The 19653-nt window shown below is 33.9% G+C and overlaps 1 protein-coding gene across 1 annotated transcript in view; it reads left to right on the top strand.

The window, feature by feature from the left end:
* GPC5 (glypican 5) overlaps positions 1–19653 on the top strand; it is a 224357-nt gene that overhangs the window by 54668 nt on the left and 150036 nt on the right. The gene's annotated exons all lie outside the window — the stretch shown is intronic.

Here is a 19653-nt window from a genome sequence, read left to right on the forward strand (position 1 = left end):
ACTACCTGTTTTCCACTTGTGTCCTGTTCTCCATCAAAGTCCCAGCTAAAATTTTTAAGTCTTTGAAAATTATAGCAGTCTTTTATGAATCAATTCAATAATGTCAGGGCACATTTATGTGTGCCAGAACAGATTGTCTGTGCTGTTCGATTTCCAGAACAGTCTGTTGATTTTACCTAGTACACTAGCAAAATTTTCCTGTGTGTAGTTCTGCAATTAATATGGGTCAAGAACATTCCCTCTTTTAGCGTGGATGTGGGTCATTCCATGAAAATTGGTTCCAGTGACAAAAGACACAGTCACAGCCACATTCAATTTATTTGTACAGATACAACTCAAGTGTCACAGGTACCTGTAGAAAGTGAATATGGACTTCAAGTTCTAGCAATTACTGTTGCATTGTTCTTATCAATGTGTTCATAGTCGGCTTTTAATAAAATACTGCTATGCCAGCACATAACAATTGAAATTCTTAGAAAGTTTAACTTTGAGTATTGAACCACTTGAGATTTGAAGTCATGTTTTAATATTGTGCTGAACTATGCTTTCTTCTTCCCTGGGATATATAAAGCAAAAAGATTTCATAAGGGATTTTTTTTTTATCAGAAGCTGCATCTGAATAGCAGTTTTGCTAATGTGAATTTCAGATTAGATCTCTCTTTTTCATCACCTTTGCTGTCTTGACTCACTATGGTAGAAATTGACTACAGTGTTGAAATACTATAATTTTAATCTTACTTGTAAAAAAATCAAACTTTGAAACTGCTATCAAGCCATATCTTGGTCTATTGAATCAATCTCCTAGACTTTGCAAAAGAATGTTCTGAGCAAAATATGAATGATTCACAAAGTTATTTAACATCACTTTTTGCAGCATTATTCACTATTTGAAGGAATCATTGCTGAAATCTAGTGGATCGTGTGCTTGCTATTTCATAAAGACTCTTAAAATTATCCTCAATCTAAAAGTGCATGTCACATGATTTGGAAAAAAATTGTGAAGTAGTGTGTGATAAACCGTAACTCGAAGTTGCTATAACTTAAATGGAATCTTTCTATCATTTCTACCATAAAAGCTGCTAAGTCTTAAACTTAACCCTAATAAAAGTAGCATATTAACAGTAGTACTGGACTGTATCTGCTTCAGAAGTGAAAAAATTAATCATGACTGAGAAATGTAGGGAGATATTCAGCTTTGTTGTTGTTTTTATTGTTGATGTGCTTGGAAGTCCACTTATTAAAAATTACTTAATTGTTTCTTGTTGATTAAATAATGGCTTAGTTGATTCATGAGCCTCCTGGGAAGTTAGTATCTATCTAATGACAAAAAAAGTTACTCTGAAGTCTTGCTGTACAGGTGGAAAAATCAAGAACATATATTGCACTGACAGTGTGAAAAAAGAAATGTGAGAAGTCCTTGGCTTCCTATCAGTTTTGTAATGTTCATAAAGTGAAAATACGTATCAATCTGTAGTGAGCCTTCTAAACTTTAGCATGTATAAAATCAGGAATGGTTGCATTTGTATATATTCATTGAATTGAAGCAGTRTAAATGACTGAAGTGAGATAAAGCTGTACATTTAATTTAAATTAAAAGTAATGTGATCTCTGACGCACTTGCCTAGAATGAATAAAACTATCCACCAGAAAATATTTGGACTGTCTTGAGCTATCCTTGAAATGTCTTATGGAATGTCTACATGCACAATAAGAAGAAATACTTTACACATTCTTGAAATTGCTTATATACATCTGTTGCCTGTAAGCCCAAGTGATTTGATCTGTTTACTAGCTTCTTTATCATACTTACCTTGTCATAGCTGAACTCTTATATCTTTTTAATAATATTTCTGCATAATTTACAATTATATTAGAATATGAAATGTGATAGCCAGAAAATACTCTTCAGCCAACTAGTAAAAGATAAAGTGAACAAATCAAGTTACATTCATAAAACAATAACTACAACCATTGATTCTAATTACCTCGCTGAATAAAAATTGATTAGGCAGAGAGAGTTTTTCATAAAGGTTGTTTTTGTGGAATATATCTACTTTGTTAAGAAATCAACCTTGCTGTTAAATTAACAATCCACCCATACTAAAAAGTGGAGAGAAAATAAGCTTGTATCTTTAAGATAGGAATATATTAAAAAAAAGAATAAAATTAGATTAATCAGGTGTCTTTTCTGTAGTCCTTGAATGCCTGTCAATACTACATGCAAGAAGAGTGATGACTTAAAATGTCTTGATTGTTTTCTTTGTACTTGAGATATTGAGACGATGTGTTACTGTCATCTGCACAAAGTAGTCTTTGCCCGATTGATCTCTTGTCTTATTTCTTTATGTCTTTGACAGCGGTTGCCACAGAAGTTTCAGTCACTGTTAAGTGCTGCAAAGAAAATAGGGAACTTCGTAGCAGAGAATGTCAGAGACCGGAATTATACCTATTTCATCTCTTAGCCTTAAGCCCCCCAATTTATTTCAGCTTTGTAATTACTTACAAAACTTTTATGTACCAAGAGTCAGGATGTGTTTGATTCACGTCATAATAAATAACCGTTCAGGAACTGATGATTTTGGCTACCTAATTGAATTCATTTTATCATAGTACATCTATTCTGGTGTTTGCATATAAAGTTTCTCATAGGTTACCAACATTAAATGCAACCCCTAAGGGATGACATTTCACAAATTATTTTAGCTGGTGTTACTGTGCTTGTCACTATCCTTATAATGGCAGAATCATATTTTTTCCTTCCTCTCATTTTCTTACAAAGAACCATTACTCTCTTTTCTTGAAAGAGAGTTCCTCTTTGTTTCATAGCCTCATTCATACAGCTATTCAGAATTGCCAGATGCTTATTTTTTCAATCTCATATTGCATAATTGTTTAATTAGTTCTATATATGTTTTATAACACTCATTTCCTTCAATAAATGGCTAGTGCATGTATTTGTTATTTTTGCTTTCCTTTCCTATATTACTCTGCTCTTTGTTATTAAGTTTGATACAGTTTATGTCTGCAATACTTTGCTGTTGGTTTAGATATTGTTTGTTATAGTGAGGTTTAAAAATCTTCTATGGCTAGGCTAATCATGGGAGAACAAGATTTTTGGTAATGTTACATCCATTACCACAACAGTCAACCATAAGCATATGACAAAAGTACTTCTCTTTTGTGTTTTGAGAAAAGCAATCAGACATGATTATATACAAGAGTGTACACAAAAAGATTTAAAATATTTTAGCAGAATTTTTAAAAGAGAAAGAAGAATGATTTGATTCTACTTTGATAATACTTAGTCTAAAGGATTTATATATACAGATTTTAAAAGCCAGTGGTCATTGAGTGTTTATAGTGGCATTGTACTTGGCATCAAATTTCACCTGGTAATTTCTGCATATCTTGTACACTAATAATAATCTGTAGCATGTCTTATGAAGAGTTTACCTTCTTGAGAGAAGAGCTTATAGTGGTGAAATATAGTGTTTTATAGGTGAGAAACTTCAGTGATTAATATTCTCAGCAGTAAAAATTGTTACCTTATTTCGAAAAGAAAAAAGAGGAGAGGAGAGGAGAGGAGAGGAGAGAAAAGAGAAAAGGAAAAGAAGCTTTCTTCTAGTCTACAGTAGCCTAGAAATAGTATCTGTTCACTTGATCTTGTTATATTGCTACTTTACTGCCAGGCATATCTTATGTGTGCATGTCAGAGCAGATATCCAGAACATATGTTTGCCTGGATTTTTTTTTTTTTTTTGCAAATATTTTTCGATATTCTCTACTGAAAACTGCGCCACACTTTACAGGTGTGTGGGATACTGTAACAAGGCATGGGCAAATAAACTATTTTTAGTGTTCTGGTAGTGAATAAATTAACTCTCCAATGAGTTAATGTGACAACTTTCTGCACTCAACGTGCACCAGACCTGGGTGTACTCATTAAATCTGAGGAATTCAGGAGGAATAGGAGTCGTTCTTGGAGTACAAAGAAGTGTGCAAATATATGGAAATTCCTATAGAAATATGGAATATGAAAACCTTATGCTCAGGTTTTCTCTTAGGTTTCTTAATTTAGGCAGAGCTTCTTAAATACTGCAGCATAAAATATGTCTTGTGGATTTGGTTTTAACTTGTTGCTCTTTTCTAAATGCTTTCTAATTTTCTTGAAGTCCTTTCTGACCTCTAGAGCTAGTCTGAGCTAGTTTCTGCAAATACAAAATGCACCATCTGCAATGCATCTGCTTGTAGCCGAAGAATAGGATTCACTCCGAAAACTACTTTGCAAGGTGATATTGACAATTAAAAGTTAGAATAAAAATAAATCTTAAAAAATAAAACTGATTCCTACTGTCAATGATAAATTTATTTGATATTAGTCGATAGTCATCTTCTTCTGCAAGGCTTTTGGGACCTAGATTTTCAAATTAGTGTTTTGTAGACAAACCAGTGATTTCTCTTGGGATATTGTTTAGTATCATGAACAGAAATTTCTTTGTTAGCCAAGGCAGTCACAACAAATGGATGAAAAATCATTGACCAGAATAGCTCACTTTTCAAACTAGGGCTCCATACAATTTCCCAGGCAGGATGTGGACATGATGCTGGCATTGATACCGAAGATCCATTAAAGCAGTCCAGACTCTTCATTAAGTGCTGATGAATTTCCTCCTGCGTGCTATTTATCCTTATATTTTGAAGAATACCATGTTTTATTTATTAGAAGAATGTACCTAGGTGTCTTGGAAAAATAGTAATTTATTAGAAGTAAACACTGACTTCACATTAAATTAGTATGTTCTCTACTAAAAAATCCTGTGTTCAAAATCTGTTCTTCTGTGTTATTTTAATTGCCATCTCTAATAAAAATCTGTGAAAGGATTCTTTGTTACTCTGTGAAAAGGGCAAATACAAAAAACACATTGGCAGCATGCAATAGCTGTGAGATTAAACCCTGGAGTGTTCAAATGACATTCATGTCACCATATTTCTTTAACCAGAGCTGACAGAGCTGAGACAGGTTGGCTTGTTGGCAATGTGGCATGCTTAACATAAAACAAATAAACAAACAAACACACATACTCTAGATGATTCTTATAACTTAAATATACCTTTACCTGCTGGATAATGCACTGTTTGAGTTAGGATAGTGCTTAGGATTTAGATGAGAAAGGAATGGACTTTTCCAAAAGCACTTTAATTTTTAGTCCACAAATGAAATTCCATCTCATTTGATCTAATATGCTAAAAAGTAATTTCTCTGTTCATGCTTGAAATGTGTCAGAAATTCTGAGAGTGAGTAGTTTCGGAGGAGAAATTTGCAGGTCCTTTGGCTTCCACATTAAGTTTCAAGTTCTTAGCACCGAGGACATTTTATCTTTTCTTATCTAATGATATTGAAGTTTTCTAAAGGATTCTTACAAAAAGTACACTTTTGCAGGAAGTATAGATATGAATCTTCATAAGGTTCATAGCTCATTATATTGTTTGCAGTATTCCTTGTATCATTTCACAGTGTTCTTAATTGGCACTACATTAACTAAAGATCAGAGGCACTGTGGCTTGATCTGCCCAAACAAAAGTTCACATAGATGAGAGTCTGCCGACAACTAATTTGAAAATAATTGCCAGTATGGTGCCCAAGTTTCATCTGAAACATTCAGTTTCTGAAGCTACACTGTCTGTGTAGACAGACGTTGTTTGTCCTGGTAATTTATGGATTTTATGGTACAAGGTCAAAGGATCCAACCTGTTCAATAGTCCATATTCCATTTTTTTAGCAGTAGATTGTCATTTGGAAGGTCAGATCATTACACTGCAGATTATGAAAGCAGGAATTACAGTATGTTTTACAGTGCAACTTACCTGCTTGCTCCTAAGCATCTTCCCTCAAGTAAGAACTCAAATTGGACTCAACTGTGATGCCAGTGCCAGTGCAAGTGTAAGAACCTCTTTGCTTTCTGCAAAGAAATACACAATTTACTGTTCAATTTGCTGCAGGTTCATTTTATCATTTAAACAGGTAAAATGTGCCAATAACCTTAAGTCATTGGACACTTCATGAGTATATTTCAAGAAGGCAAAACTATTACCTGTTCTGTCATACTGCAGATCCTCTGTTTATGTTTTTCCATGTCCATTCCAACTAGGACTTTAAATAGTGAAATAGCTCAGTGACATTCATAATTAATCTGTTCTGTATGCCTTGGCACCAGTGCATGAGGATGCAAAAAGCACATGCATGTCACCAAGAGACACTGCTATTCGGAAAACTCTGATCATGTTATTTAGAAGCCACATGAGATGGTAAACAGTAATTTATCAGAACAGTGACTCCCTATAGGCATAATTAGTGTTGGATCACAGTAAATCAATTGCTGTCAGTTGCTGACAAAGATAATTGCTGTCAACTCAGGGAAAAAGTTTACTGTATTTACATGCTCTTGTACTTCTGGGCGTTAAAGGGACCTCTGCTGCATCTTCATGGACTTTAGAAACATTAAGGACTCTGTCTTCACCTGGTAGCAATAAATACTGGTATTTCTAGCAAAGCTCTGGCTGGGAACTTGGCTCGTGCAATTCTTTAGAAAACTAACTTACCTTGGAAAGCATGTATACAAAACATATAAATAACATTGCTTTTTACTTGGCAAAAATTAGTCCTTGCTTGAGCAGGGGCATTGGACTAGATATCTCTTGAGGTCCCTTCCAACCTTAACCATTCTGTGATTCTGTGATTCTGTGATTCTGTGATTCTGTGATTCTGTGATTTTCAAATTTAATTCTCACTGTTGGCCTTCTGTCATCTCTGTGCCACTCTTAGACAAGTTAAGGGTTAATCCAAGATTTTAGAAGGCTTCTCTGACCTGTGTAGCAATAATTTTTACAGATACGGTGTGTTTTTATAAAACAAAATAAAACCTAATGTTCAAATCTCTATGCTTACCTTATTTAAGTAGTATTTAGCTGTATTGGGAAAAGATGTGGTATTTGCCTAATGTTCTTCTCCTGCTAGCACTGAATTATTGAACTTCTGATTCACACACCTGAGATAATAAAATGAATTTGAATCCCTTCCGTTCTGAAAGGCCAACTAGCACAGAGCTAGAAGTTTTAATTAAAAAAAGTAGCCTTATGGAAAAGAAAAATAAAAAATAAGGTCACATAAAGAATATATGTCGGAATACAGGTTGCGTGATTTAAGGTACTTGTCCAGGCATTGTCTCACCTCATGTTTACGCTATTTTAAATTCAGGACAGGATAATCCAGTCTGTTGTGCAGAATTGTGTATATTTCCTATATAGTTAATATTTAGTAATGGCAAACAGTCTAACTGCCTAATTTAGATTGTTTTTTTGACCAAAATACAAGGTTTCTCTAAGTGTTCAGGGTGAAAAAAGATTTGATTTCCTGCTTAGCAGCTCAATCCTATATCTGTCCTCAAATGTTTTGCAAAATGTACATAATAACAGTACACATCCTACTGCAGATGGTTTAAGTGGTTAAGATGTTCTAGGGTTAAGGAAGTTCTAGGGATCTTTCAATCCCTAGGGATTTTAGGCATAGTTCAGATGCCTACATGCTGAAAAGACCTTCTGTACAGATCTCTCTGGAATAAGCAAGTGACGCTGATTGCAATTAAATGGCAAATGAATTTTCAGAGTGAAGAGGAAGTCACATGAATTACATATTCACAAAGTTAGACAGACCTAGAAGGTCCCCTAAAGGGGATGAATCAATGTCCTAGTAACTATAGAAATATAAACATCCCCATTTTCTACCATAAAATCAAAGAAAAGAAATCTACAAAACTAGTGAATGAAACCATATATTGTGGGCTTTTTGCTCTCCTTTCAGGACTGGTCGCTTGGCTGATGTGAGTAATAGTTAGTATTCATGGCCATCCTTTCAGTAAGTGACAGTTTTTTAGTTTCCAAAGACTGTAGTACCATGTAAAACAACATCCCTCACATTCTTTTAGCCCTTCATCCTCCTTTACCATTTTCCAAATACTGAAAATGTATCATGAAGCAAACAATAAATTCTACTATGGAAAGAATTTGATGAAAAATTCCTTATAATGAGAGCAAGCTACAATTTCCTTCTTTGTTACCCAGACTGATGTGCAGTTATCTGTGGCAACTATCATACTTCATCATCATTTGGCTCACAATACTCTTATGATAAAAGTTTATAGTGCCAGTATTTATATTTCCTGTGTCCTGCCTGAAGCTAAATGTAACAGAGAGAAAAGCCATGATTCCATTAGAATGAGCTATGTAAAGAATTTCCCTTCTAGGTAGGGTCATATATATATATTTTTAAAAGTTTTGAATGATAATTCTTATTTAGTAGTGCATTCACTCAGTTTTCATTTATCAGTATGCAATGTAAGATTTTTTAACTTGCGTAAAATACACTGCAAATATCTTTTGATGATAAAAGGCTTTCAACTTGCTGCACTGTAAAATAATTGGGTCAATACAGATAGTGTACTCGGAGTTTGGGACCAACTCAGAGGTTTACTTGTTTGTGATCAACAGGCCTAATGTTTTGTATCACTTTCTGCTGACCTCAAACCCCGTTGAATTTGAAAGATGTCTGTTTTGTGACTAATGCCACTGGAAGACATTAATATCAAGTTTTATTAATCCTAGAAACTGAAAACATCTGCCTGAATTCTGCAGCATACTCTCTGTGTTCAACATCAAGGCAGCTTTCAAAGGAGCAACTGATTCTGCTCTCAGCAGTACGTTTTGCTTCAACCAGTGGGAAGTTACTTCAGCAGGATTTAGATGGTGCAGAAATAATTAGTTTAATAAAGAAAAAATCAAAAAGTCTAGTACTTTTTCACATTCTTATAACACTTCTTACCTCAAGTGCTTTTATTTTCTTCTACTTTCTGCTACTTTAATGATAGCAATAAAGAAAAAGATAACATGTATGGAATCATAATACTGCACATTCTGTACTGTTTTCTTGATCATTAATTTCACAATAAGTAAGACTGTTTCATCTTTCAGCTGCCCCTATTCTGCAAAAGAATAGTACACATTTATTTTTATTTCAGGGGAACTTCATCTTAAGAAGTTCTTTTTAAACTGTTTTAAACTGTTTGAAAAAAAAAATCATAATAGAAACATAATATCCTAGAATAAAAGCAAATACAATATCCTGGAGAGACAAAGAGACTGTTATGTTATGGACATATGCATGAACAATAAGGATAGAAGTAGCATCTGCTTTAGTTAAGGGGAAATTTTTGCTCCTCTTGTGTAATCTTTAAACAAAAATCTCTGGACAAAAATTCCTCATATCTGATTTTACAAGTTATTTAAGATGAAAAACAGCATATTAATCCATTTTTTATGTGTGTGAGAACATAAAATTCTCCATTTATTTCAGTTGGAAATTTCAAATTTAAAAGCATTTGATGTTTTTAATGTTCATCATCCTAGTCTTGTTCATCTGGAAATCTTACATAGATAAACTGGAGAGATGAAGAGGTGACTGGAGAGATAAATTTCTGCCGATCAGTACTGAGCTTTCACAGAGCTAGGAAATCACAGTCAGTATCTCACCTCATAACAGATGGACTTCTCCATGGCTTCTTTTTTGCCTGCCTGTAAGTGATTTCTTCCAGTGGAAATCAGGTAGTGGAAGTAAGCTGGATATGTTCTTGCGTTTATCCACAGATAGCCTATAGTTATAGTGCTGATATCACTGATATTACTGTCTTCTGAACATCTAAATAGCATTCTAGATAGCGTGTTTTCTATTTCCCAAGTAGCTTGYGTGCTACATGTACATGCATCTACATATTTGAGTTTTTATTCAAAAAGTTTGACTGATTTCAGTCAAACTTCTGTTCTTTGTAAAAGGCACATGTTAAGAGCTGCCCAATCACTATTTGATCAGAAGGACATAGGGAAATTAATATATATATTTTTTCACTGGAAAATATTAACTAGTTGCCAAATATGTTTTATATTAGGATACATATGTATCTGTGTGTATGTATGTATATATGTTATGCTGTTTAGATGATCTTTTACTAACAGTTTGAAATTTAAATAAAAAGTCATTGCATCCAAATTGAGGGTTTTTTTCACTGCAGTGTCAGTTATACGGAATAACAAGTTAAATTCTGCTTTATTTTTTTGGGACAATTTGCAAAATTCTTCAGGAAATTATTCTCTCCAGTGTGGATGCCAATCCTTGTGGCGGATTTGTGGAATATATGAAGTGTATTGCTTTGTGGAAGGGATATAAAATAGCCTTTTCTAATCATGAAATATAAAGGCATGCATATATTTTTAGCTGTCTTTCAGTATTAACGAGTCAGTTCTCTTTTTCTAATTAGCCTTCTATAAGTTAGTGCATTCTGTGGGGAAAAGCAATGGTAATGTTTTGTTTCAAAGTAACTTTCTAGAACTTTCTAGACTATGTACATCTACCTGCTTGCTTGTTATTTAGGTTTGCTGTAAGGATCATTTTTGGTTCACAGTACACTGCAGATGGTGTGACCACATTGGTTCCTTCTCAGGTGGCTTACTTTATCTTTCCTTTTGTGAAAAGCAGCTACTTCATTAATATCTATAATATACAAAATTATGGTAATTTGACTTTTAAAAAAATTAAGAATATGATCCAAGACATTTGTGTAAGTATGTTTATGTATATCTATAGTTCATAGACCTAATACCGTATCATATACCTCTAAGTATATGTTCATCAAATTCAATGGACCCATTTCAGTGACCAGAAATGTCATAAGAGAAACTTAGAGCTTAATCAGGCCTACTACTTCTGTTTCCTGTGTGCTCGTTTCAAACTAGGTCATCATTATAAGGAATACAAGTGGCTACAAGCCAAATACAAAGAAAACAGTAAAACTTGTTTCTGTTGTCATGTCCATTTTCTCCTTAATACTCTGCCACTATCTATAAGGAATAGCTCCAGGGTAGAATGAGTTGGGATGTAAAACGTCCTAACGGCAAATTCACTTCTGGTGCAGACTCTGTGAAAAGGTGTTTGACCTTCATGTAACAGACTCTTCTTAATTGAGTCACTCTCGTCTCATTTTTAGGTCTGTTCCAGGAAAACACAAAGTGACAGGAGCTATTGTTTAAGAGCAGTCAATTATATTAGGAAATGAAATAAAATGACAGCAGAATATAAAATATGAGTAATATAATAGATAAAACATTACACACATCTACATAATTATGCTTTGCCTATCAGAACTAAGCTATTATAATTCTTATCCTACCAGCAATAACCTTTAGAGGTTCTTTTTCATTTTAAATAATTTTTGTTTGACTTTGGCATTGTTTTCACTCTGTATTCATTAATGGTATTTCTTGATTGCTAGGTGTGCCTTATCTTTATATCTTTAATTTTGAATACCAGCAAACAGGTATGATAGACACACGTTATCTCACAAATGCTTAGCAGTATCATGCTCAGGAGCTCAAGCAGAGCTTCATTTCCTGCACAATATTCAGTGCAGTGATTCCCAATGACCCTAATTGGTTGTATTTAACTGTTTAGTGACAAAAATCATGAAATATCTTAATATCCCATCCCATGATCTGCAGTAAATGAGATTTACAATGCTAAAGCTCAAAACAGTCATAGAAAGCCTAATTTTCAGTTCCTCACATAAAAATCCTTTATTTTAGGTACAAATATACTCACTTCATTTAAATACGCAGATTAAATGCTTGAATAACCGTAGAGCAAGGTACAGTCTATTAACTGCAGAGGAAGTTCTGTGATAGCAGGATTTTCTGGGTTTTCTAAAATACAGCATTCCACAAGATTCAGGGGTATTCCAGTCTGCCAAAACCTTGTTTATCTGGGACTTAAGCACCCAAAATCTTAAATCTCACGCAGCAGCTAAGTCTGCCTACTTTCCAACATTATGGAACTTCCGATTCTGCAGGGACCCTCTGATTTAGCTTGAAAATCATTTGTTAGCTTAAATTTAGTCTGTTTCTTCATAAATGACTGTCCCCAGGAAGGAAGGCATCTGCCTTTTTCCCTAGAACAGTTACTGTTCTAGGGAAATACTGAGTGCTGCTATTACTGTCCTCTTTTATAACCCAAGGTAGGGACATATGAATTCTACCAATTTTTATCTAAGAAGCCTAGAAGTTGAATGAGGTCAAGCGTATAAACATTTTCAGTTTATTATCTTTACCTCATAGAAGAGGTCTCTGACCCCCTTGCCTGACTTGCACTGAAAGGAGTGTTTTTCATACTTCTCAAAGAAGCTGAGCTATTACCCAGCCGGGCATACAAATGTCACGGGACCAAATGCAGTGTAGATAAGTGAAAATCTGATTTCACTGTAATGCAAGCATTTTGTTTGGAAAGGGAARCCTTGGATTCAGTTCCAAGTAATACCAGGAGATAGCAAGGTGGGCAAGGGACAGACCTACACAGCATTTGTTCAGAAATCGGAAAAATTCAAAGAGATGGGACAGCACTGGGACAATATCCCTCCAATTTGTGGCAGATGTGTCAAGTGGATTCTGGGGAAATAAACACAGTGTGCATTATGTATGTTTGGTTGGGGGAAATTTCTGTTCAATGTATTTCAGCAAGAGAAGACAAGTATTTAAAACACTATTCAAAACAGTAACTTTTGCTAAAAAGTAGGAGAACTTCTGAAGAGAGAATTTCTGTGTATTGTTTACTTAGCTTTTTTAGTAATATCTCAATTATGTTTTTAATTTCTATCTAATTTCACAACTAATCATAATGTTAAAACAGTCAATTTAATTTGTAACTTAAGGTTACAATGGAGATGGGCTACGTTTGCTGATAGTTTGGGGCACATCTGTTTGACTTGGTTTATATTTAAGCCTCCTTTTAGTCAAACAAACAATAATACTACCAAACAAATTATAGACGTCAAAGTAAGCCACTGGTGATATTGTAGATTTATCACTTTGTCTTTGAATCTTTTTAGGCTCAATCGTAAAGACTAATGTAAGACAATGCAAGAAAGGAAGGTAATAGAGCTACAGTACCTGAAAGGTACTTTAAAGGAAGTTTACAGATACCGTTCAGATCAGAGTATCAGTGATCCTGAAAATGTGATTCTGCTCTCTGCACTGACTGGGTTAATGAGCTTACTTTGCCTAGTCTCTTAATCACTTTTAAGTCAATTGTTCAAATTGAGAAAACTAAAAATAGGAACATTAAACACTGTAAAGGGAAACTTTGATTTTATATATGCAGATTTTAATTTTTAACACCAAGATTAACTTTGGCCTTCCTTACCTAGCTTTTAGCAATATATTGTGTACAACATGAATTATCATAACAATATACAAGCTGTAACAGAAGGTTATGTTGTATAATTATATTCTTAGACTATGTTTTGCATGATTTTGTGTTTGATTTTTTTTTGTAACATTCTTTAAATACTAGGTGCTCTGTTCTATTTATCTGAATTAAATATACCATTTCACATTTACACATGATTTATTTTATTTCATTTATGTTGAAAAGATAAGTCTTTTTTTTTTCTCTCCCCCAGCAAGTAAGCAGCTATAAATGTGCTTTGAGCATGTTGTAAATTTTAACTTACTGGGGTTTGATTTATTAAATTCATTTATCTTTTATCATGAACAATCATTAACTTCTATAATAATATGCGATTAACTTTGATCTGAAATGAAAATGTTAATATCAAAATTTAAACCCAATGCCAAAAAAAAAGAACAAATATTTTAGATATATATTACTGCTAACTACTTTATTCTAGTTTGAATGGAAAATTACTGTAGTAATAGCCTGCAAAATATAATGCAACAGAAAAAAAATCACAAAGCCAGGGGTGGAACAAGCAAGAAAGTTCCTAGTTTATGCCTGTGCATCACTTTCTTTCCATAGAGTGCACAGGTGTTTTACATCTGTCTGTGGAGAAAATTTAACTGGAGTTCCAGTTTTCTCCCTTTGACCTTAGTGTCCACACCACAAAGCTATTGTCAGATTTCCTTTGTCTTACTCTCCTTTTATACAATGTTTCTTGCATTTCTGCCTTTACTTCCAATGTAAAAATAAAAGTTGAAGATTTCTCTCAATCAATGTCATGTGTGAATCAGCTGTTACATCTTCTACTTGATAGGGAAAATCTGTGTTCAGACTTTTATCAAACTAACTATTTATTAATTAAGTTAAATTAAGGATTTAAAAATTTGTTAAATTGTCTTACTTCTAGAAAAATGGTCTAACAACTTGCCTATTATCCAAAATGATGTCTATCTTGTTTTTCCTTGCTGTTGATGTAGGGAGTTGTGGTGAAGACCATGATTAACTTCTGAAGCTCTTTCAGCCTTTTAAGGGGAAGAGGAGTTTTATTTGAATTATCACTGGATTACTTTGGATTTAGGAGAGCGATAGTTAACTGTGATCTTGGCTCAGGACACTCGTGACTTAGAATATGTGAATCTCAAAATTTGCTATCCAGAAAGCTTTTAGGATGACTAAGGGAACATCTAAAAGAATATCTAGTCTTTATCTAGGCAGTGCTGGAAGATAAATGACATGGTTCATTATGAAGGTCTAAAAAGGATATTAGGTCACTTCAAGTACTCTCTTGCTGTTGGTTTTGTACAGACAAATAATAAGGAGATTTTCAATCATAAAATGTACACAATGTAAACAAACAAGAAAGCAGAAACACAAAGCAGTAAAGTGATTTCCTTAAAATTCCACACATTCTCAGTGGGTGAATTGAAGAACAAAACCCATCTTTTTTTTTTTTCCCGAATTTCAGTCTAATGTCCATTCCTTATATTTCATTGCATATACTATATTGTTATTATTCTGTTCTATAGACCATATTGTGAAAGGATGATGCTATATTGCAAGAAATGCAGTAGAGTTTCCTGCTAGTAATGTTGAGTCATTTACTTCCTTTGAAATACAGTTGCATGCATATTAAAGAGTGATGTTATAAAAGCAGCATAGCTTGGTATTTTGCATGTCTTTGTGGTAGGATTTTTGCTAATCTTTCCTGTCGAAGCAAGGATTATACCTGTCATGCTTCATGTAAATCACCAAAGACATCCTTGTAATATTGCAGAATCCCTGAGTATTTCTTTCCGTCTTTTGAACTGTGTCAGACCAGGTTATATAATTCTTTTGTTGTTGAGACTTTCTATTGAGAATGGAATTCTTTGGATAGGCAAGAATTTTTGTTCAATACCTGTGAATAGTAGAAACAAATCATATCACTAAAAGTAATTATGAGAATTTCCAATAAGAGTTTGTGATTATGCCAATACAAAAAATGAAAATCATTTGCTGTGAAAATGGTGGCATTAGCATCCTGCAAAACTGTAAAGTTGTTCTTTATATCCTAACAGAGCGTGTATGCGATTATCATTTGAGGGGAACCCCCAGTGCTGACCAGTCTTGTCTCCTGCCAGACAACAGGCTTTTACCCACTGAGACTGAAACAGAAATACAGATTAATGCAAAAATATTCTTTTCTTCAGAAATAAAAGTTCAAGTCTGTCATTCTTTTGACATGTGGAAAAATGTCATCAAAATCCTGAGATAATTCTGAAACTCATTTAAGTCATGGTCTGTTTTTTAAGTGTTTGGCTGCAAGTCCATTCTAACTTTTTTGCATATTAGTCATATATTTGTACTTGCTGAACTAAGGTATTGAACTAAGGTTCAATAACTTAATTGATACATACATACATTATACTGGGGGTGTTGTTACATCACAATTACTTGCAACTATGCAGACATGTTTCATGACTGAGTTTATTAATGCAAATCCTGCTCTTCAGGCCTTTGTTTCATCACTGTTTTCTAGTTGTCTTTGGCCTTTGCTCTGACATTATCCTTGAGCATGTTGTCTGCAGAGCATTACAGTCTTTCCTAGGTGTGGGGGTTATCTCCTGGATTCTGTGCAGACTTCATACTCTTTTTTGCCCATGTTGCTCATAGGATAAAACTACTAACTATTGATATAACTGTCTTAATTAAAAACTAAAGTGAGTTTCAGATTAGAGATATGCAGTCTCTGAAGGCATTTTCTCAACAGTTTTCAAGCTGAGGTGTACCATAGCTAACAGCACTAATCTAAAAATTTCTGGCAAAGTATACAGCACAATTGTCATTGAACTTAAGCAGTTCAGTGCTATTTCTTACTTCGCTCATTTAAATTAACAGTTTCTTAACAGTCATTCAGAGAACAGAAAACTGTAGCTGGTGGAATCTGTCAGAAGCTTGACAAACCTGAAATTTTTCTCAGTCTCACCTACCTCATGACCTCAGTTCATGAAACCTACCAGTTCCAAGAGGTTACCAGTTAGGTATGAAATACTGTGGTTCCCAAGCCCAAGGCTTCAGAGACAGTCCTGAACTCTCAGAACCTGGGGACGGATTATTTTTTACAAGTGTCAGCTCTCTAGTGGAATTGCTACCTAAGCTGCCAAAATTTTACTATTACAGCATATCATATGCTGGCAACTGAAGCTGTATTTGGAGAAAGCAATGAAAGAAATGAAGTTTTCAAAAACTGACTTAAATTTGTTCAGTGACCATAAAGAAATTTTTGTTGTCATAAGATTTTCAGTACTCAGATGTGACTTATTTTGTACGAAATAAAGATTGCTATCTTATGATTTCACATTTTTGCAAACATACAGATTTGACAGATATTCAAGGTTCATCTAATGCGTTTATTTCCTTTGGAATATTTTGAAAGGCTTAGTAGAAAAGTTTTGTAAGATGCAAAATGATATTTTTAACTTGCTTTACCTACAGAAAATAAGAAACTGTTAAAAGGAAATGTTTAGATATAGGAATATTGATATATGAGAGTTTTTTCTTCAACTGGAATTTAAAACTTTCCGTGAGAAATGCAACAAATAGTTATTCAAAATTAAAGTGAATCCTGACTTTTTTTTTTATACATGTTCTTTTATATTCAGATTGCTAAGCATATTTTATACTATTTTAATACTGTAATTTTCATGGAAAAGTTTCTTGCATTTTTTAAACTCAATGTGTTTTTAATTTGAAAATTTTCATCATCCCTAATTGAGATAAACAATCTTTAAATACTTTTTTTTTTCACATCTTTGTTCTTGTCATATTATTCCTCATATCCTACTAGTAATGTCAYATACTGAAAATCAATTTTATTATAAAAGAGGAATGGAAAATAATAAGAATTTGTATTTTCTTTTCAATTACTCACAGTTTTTCTGCTCCCATGGGTAGATCTTGGCATTTTTCTTCATATTTAGAACATTGTTATATTCCATCTTGATAAAGTTAAGCATATATTTATTCTAAAATTCTGCAAACTCTAGAAACCAAACTAACTCATAATTGAATTTCTTGTAGTTAATCAGGGTATTAATTAGGCTTAATATCTTAACAGAATAATTGCTAATTTCTTTGAGTCTCCTTTAGGCATACAGGTATGAAACAATCTATAATGGTACACGGAAATTTCTTTCTGCATGGGATTCAGGCATGATTTGAGGCAATACTTGCATCATGATAGAAATTTTGAGTTTCTTTGAGTTAGTATATCACAATAAAAACCTGTTTTGGAAATATTTAGGTAGTATATGAAAGTATTTAAACTGCATTTAAATACAGTTAATACAAATTCCACTTTTATTTCAGATACATACCATAATCGTATAAATTCTAGAAACCTCTGTGATATCTAGCCAGTAGGATTTTCCTTCAGGTGCCCCAAGTTCAGGAGGTCCTCTGGTGACTGCATTTCTGCATAACTGTGCATGCTAGGTGCAGGCAAACTGTGCTAGCTATTCAATAGCAGGAGCACTGCTGGCAATTTGTGATGCTTGCAGCTTTTGACAGCTTCTGTGCTCCAACAGATCAGTACGGAGCGTGTGGAGTTTCTCGGATATCCTACTATTTTCTGAGAAGACCTGTTGCTGACCTGTCAATAATAGGAAATGAAGAGTCAGCACTTGCTCAGTAAAATGCATTATTAGGCTAAGAGGACTTCCTTAGAGAATTCAGGAGGACTTAACAAATTCTCCTTCAATGTATAATGAAAAACATTCTAGCATGGTCTAAGCCAGAGAAACATCAAACAGCCCCCAGAAACTGTAGCATCAGTAAAGGCTGTGCTATTGTCCATAGCTAAACTGAGACATCTGTCAGTGCTGCTGAACACCTTGGGTCCTGACTGTGGTGCTGACTTCTCACCACGTAAGCTCTTGTTTGTGCCTCATCAACACCATTAGGGCCCAACCAGTCAGAAAAAGAAACACAAATAGGTGTTGTGCCTTACTTTAGTATGGTCCATGACCCTAAAATATGTCTGCATATCTGTAGGGGCTGTGTCTATGTAGAATGGCTATGGCTATGTTCTTCTATGCACAGGAACACTGAGTGCAGTTGTGGTGTTCAATCCTCATAGTTTGACGCAGGCGCTGCCAGCAGTAGGAGCAAATCTCTATGATAAATCTCTATGATATTGGGACTGGAAGGTGGAGTGAAAAGAGCMTAAGCTTGCTTGCAGTCACAGGATAAACAGTGAAGCTTTGCATCTCTCTAAAAAGAGTATCCCTATTATGTTTTTTGAGGGGAAACTGGAAGAACACGGATAATTTATGCTCTCCAGATGCAGAACTAATTTAAAATTCTTAATTGCATATGTACTCTTATCTCTCTTTTTTTTTTTATCGTGTTAACATTGCTTTTGTACAACTAAACACATTTCTTAGCCGTAATTCCTTCCTATCCTTATGCAATGCAGCTATATTAAACTGTTTTCATATCTGCTTATGATAGCAGTCTGCTTATTGATAGGAAAAAATGTTGCATGAAGTTAGTTCCATTACTTACTATATCTTTCTGCTAAAGCTACCATATGCTTTTGTTGAAAATTTAAAATAAAATGTACAAAATAAAAGTCTCTGAAGAGAAGTGAGATATAGTACTGTCAAAAATGAATACTTAATGCTCACATGGGAAAAAAAGAATTAAAGCTTTGAAGCCCTACCAAGAGGACACAGGATACAATGAGTTGTCCTGTCCCTGCCTGCTTGCCTACAAGGTACTGCAGCCTCAGAGCACTATGGACTCTATAAGTGAATCTATCTGAGTAGAGCAGGACCTCTGACATTTCTCCTGAATGCCAAGAAGTATCAAAAAAAAAAAAAAAATGCATATTTAGGTATTCTCATCACTCACAGAAGTTGAGTGATGTGAAATGTGAAAATCACCATTCCCAAATTTGTTTAAGAGTGAAACTCAGGAACATAAATCTGGTATACTTTTATTAATATTTATTTGATAGATAGGCTCTGAGAGCAAAGAAATAAATATCTCTATTTTTATCTTTTTTATTTAGTTAGCTTTTTTACAATACTGACTATAGCTAGGATGAAAATACTCAGAAAACCTACTTTTGAAGGAACAGCTGATCTTGTAGAACATCCATGGAAGCTATGGGATCATTGGAAGCATGGAACACCATCAGGTAGTCCTGAAACATTTGAATTAACATAGAATGGCTGTTACTTTTTGTTGCTGTTTTAGTTTGTTTGTTTTTTGTTTGACTTTTTTTTTTTTTTTTTTTTTTTTTTTTTTTTTTTTTTTTTTTTTTCAAGCTTTTTTTTTTT

The sequence above is a fragment of the Nothoprocta perdicaria genome, unplaced genomic scaffold (genome assembly GCF_003342845.1).
Source record: "Nothoprocta perdicaria isolate Ctin4 unplaced genomic scaffold, notPer1 scaffold_202, whole genome shotgun sequence".
Lineage (NCBI taxonomy): Eukaryota > Metazoa > Chordata > Aves > Tinamiformes > Tinamidae > Nothoprocta > Nothoprocta perdicaria.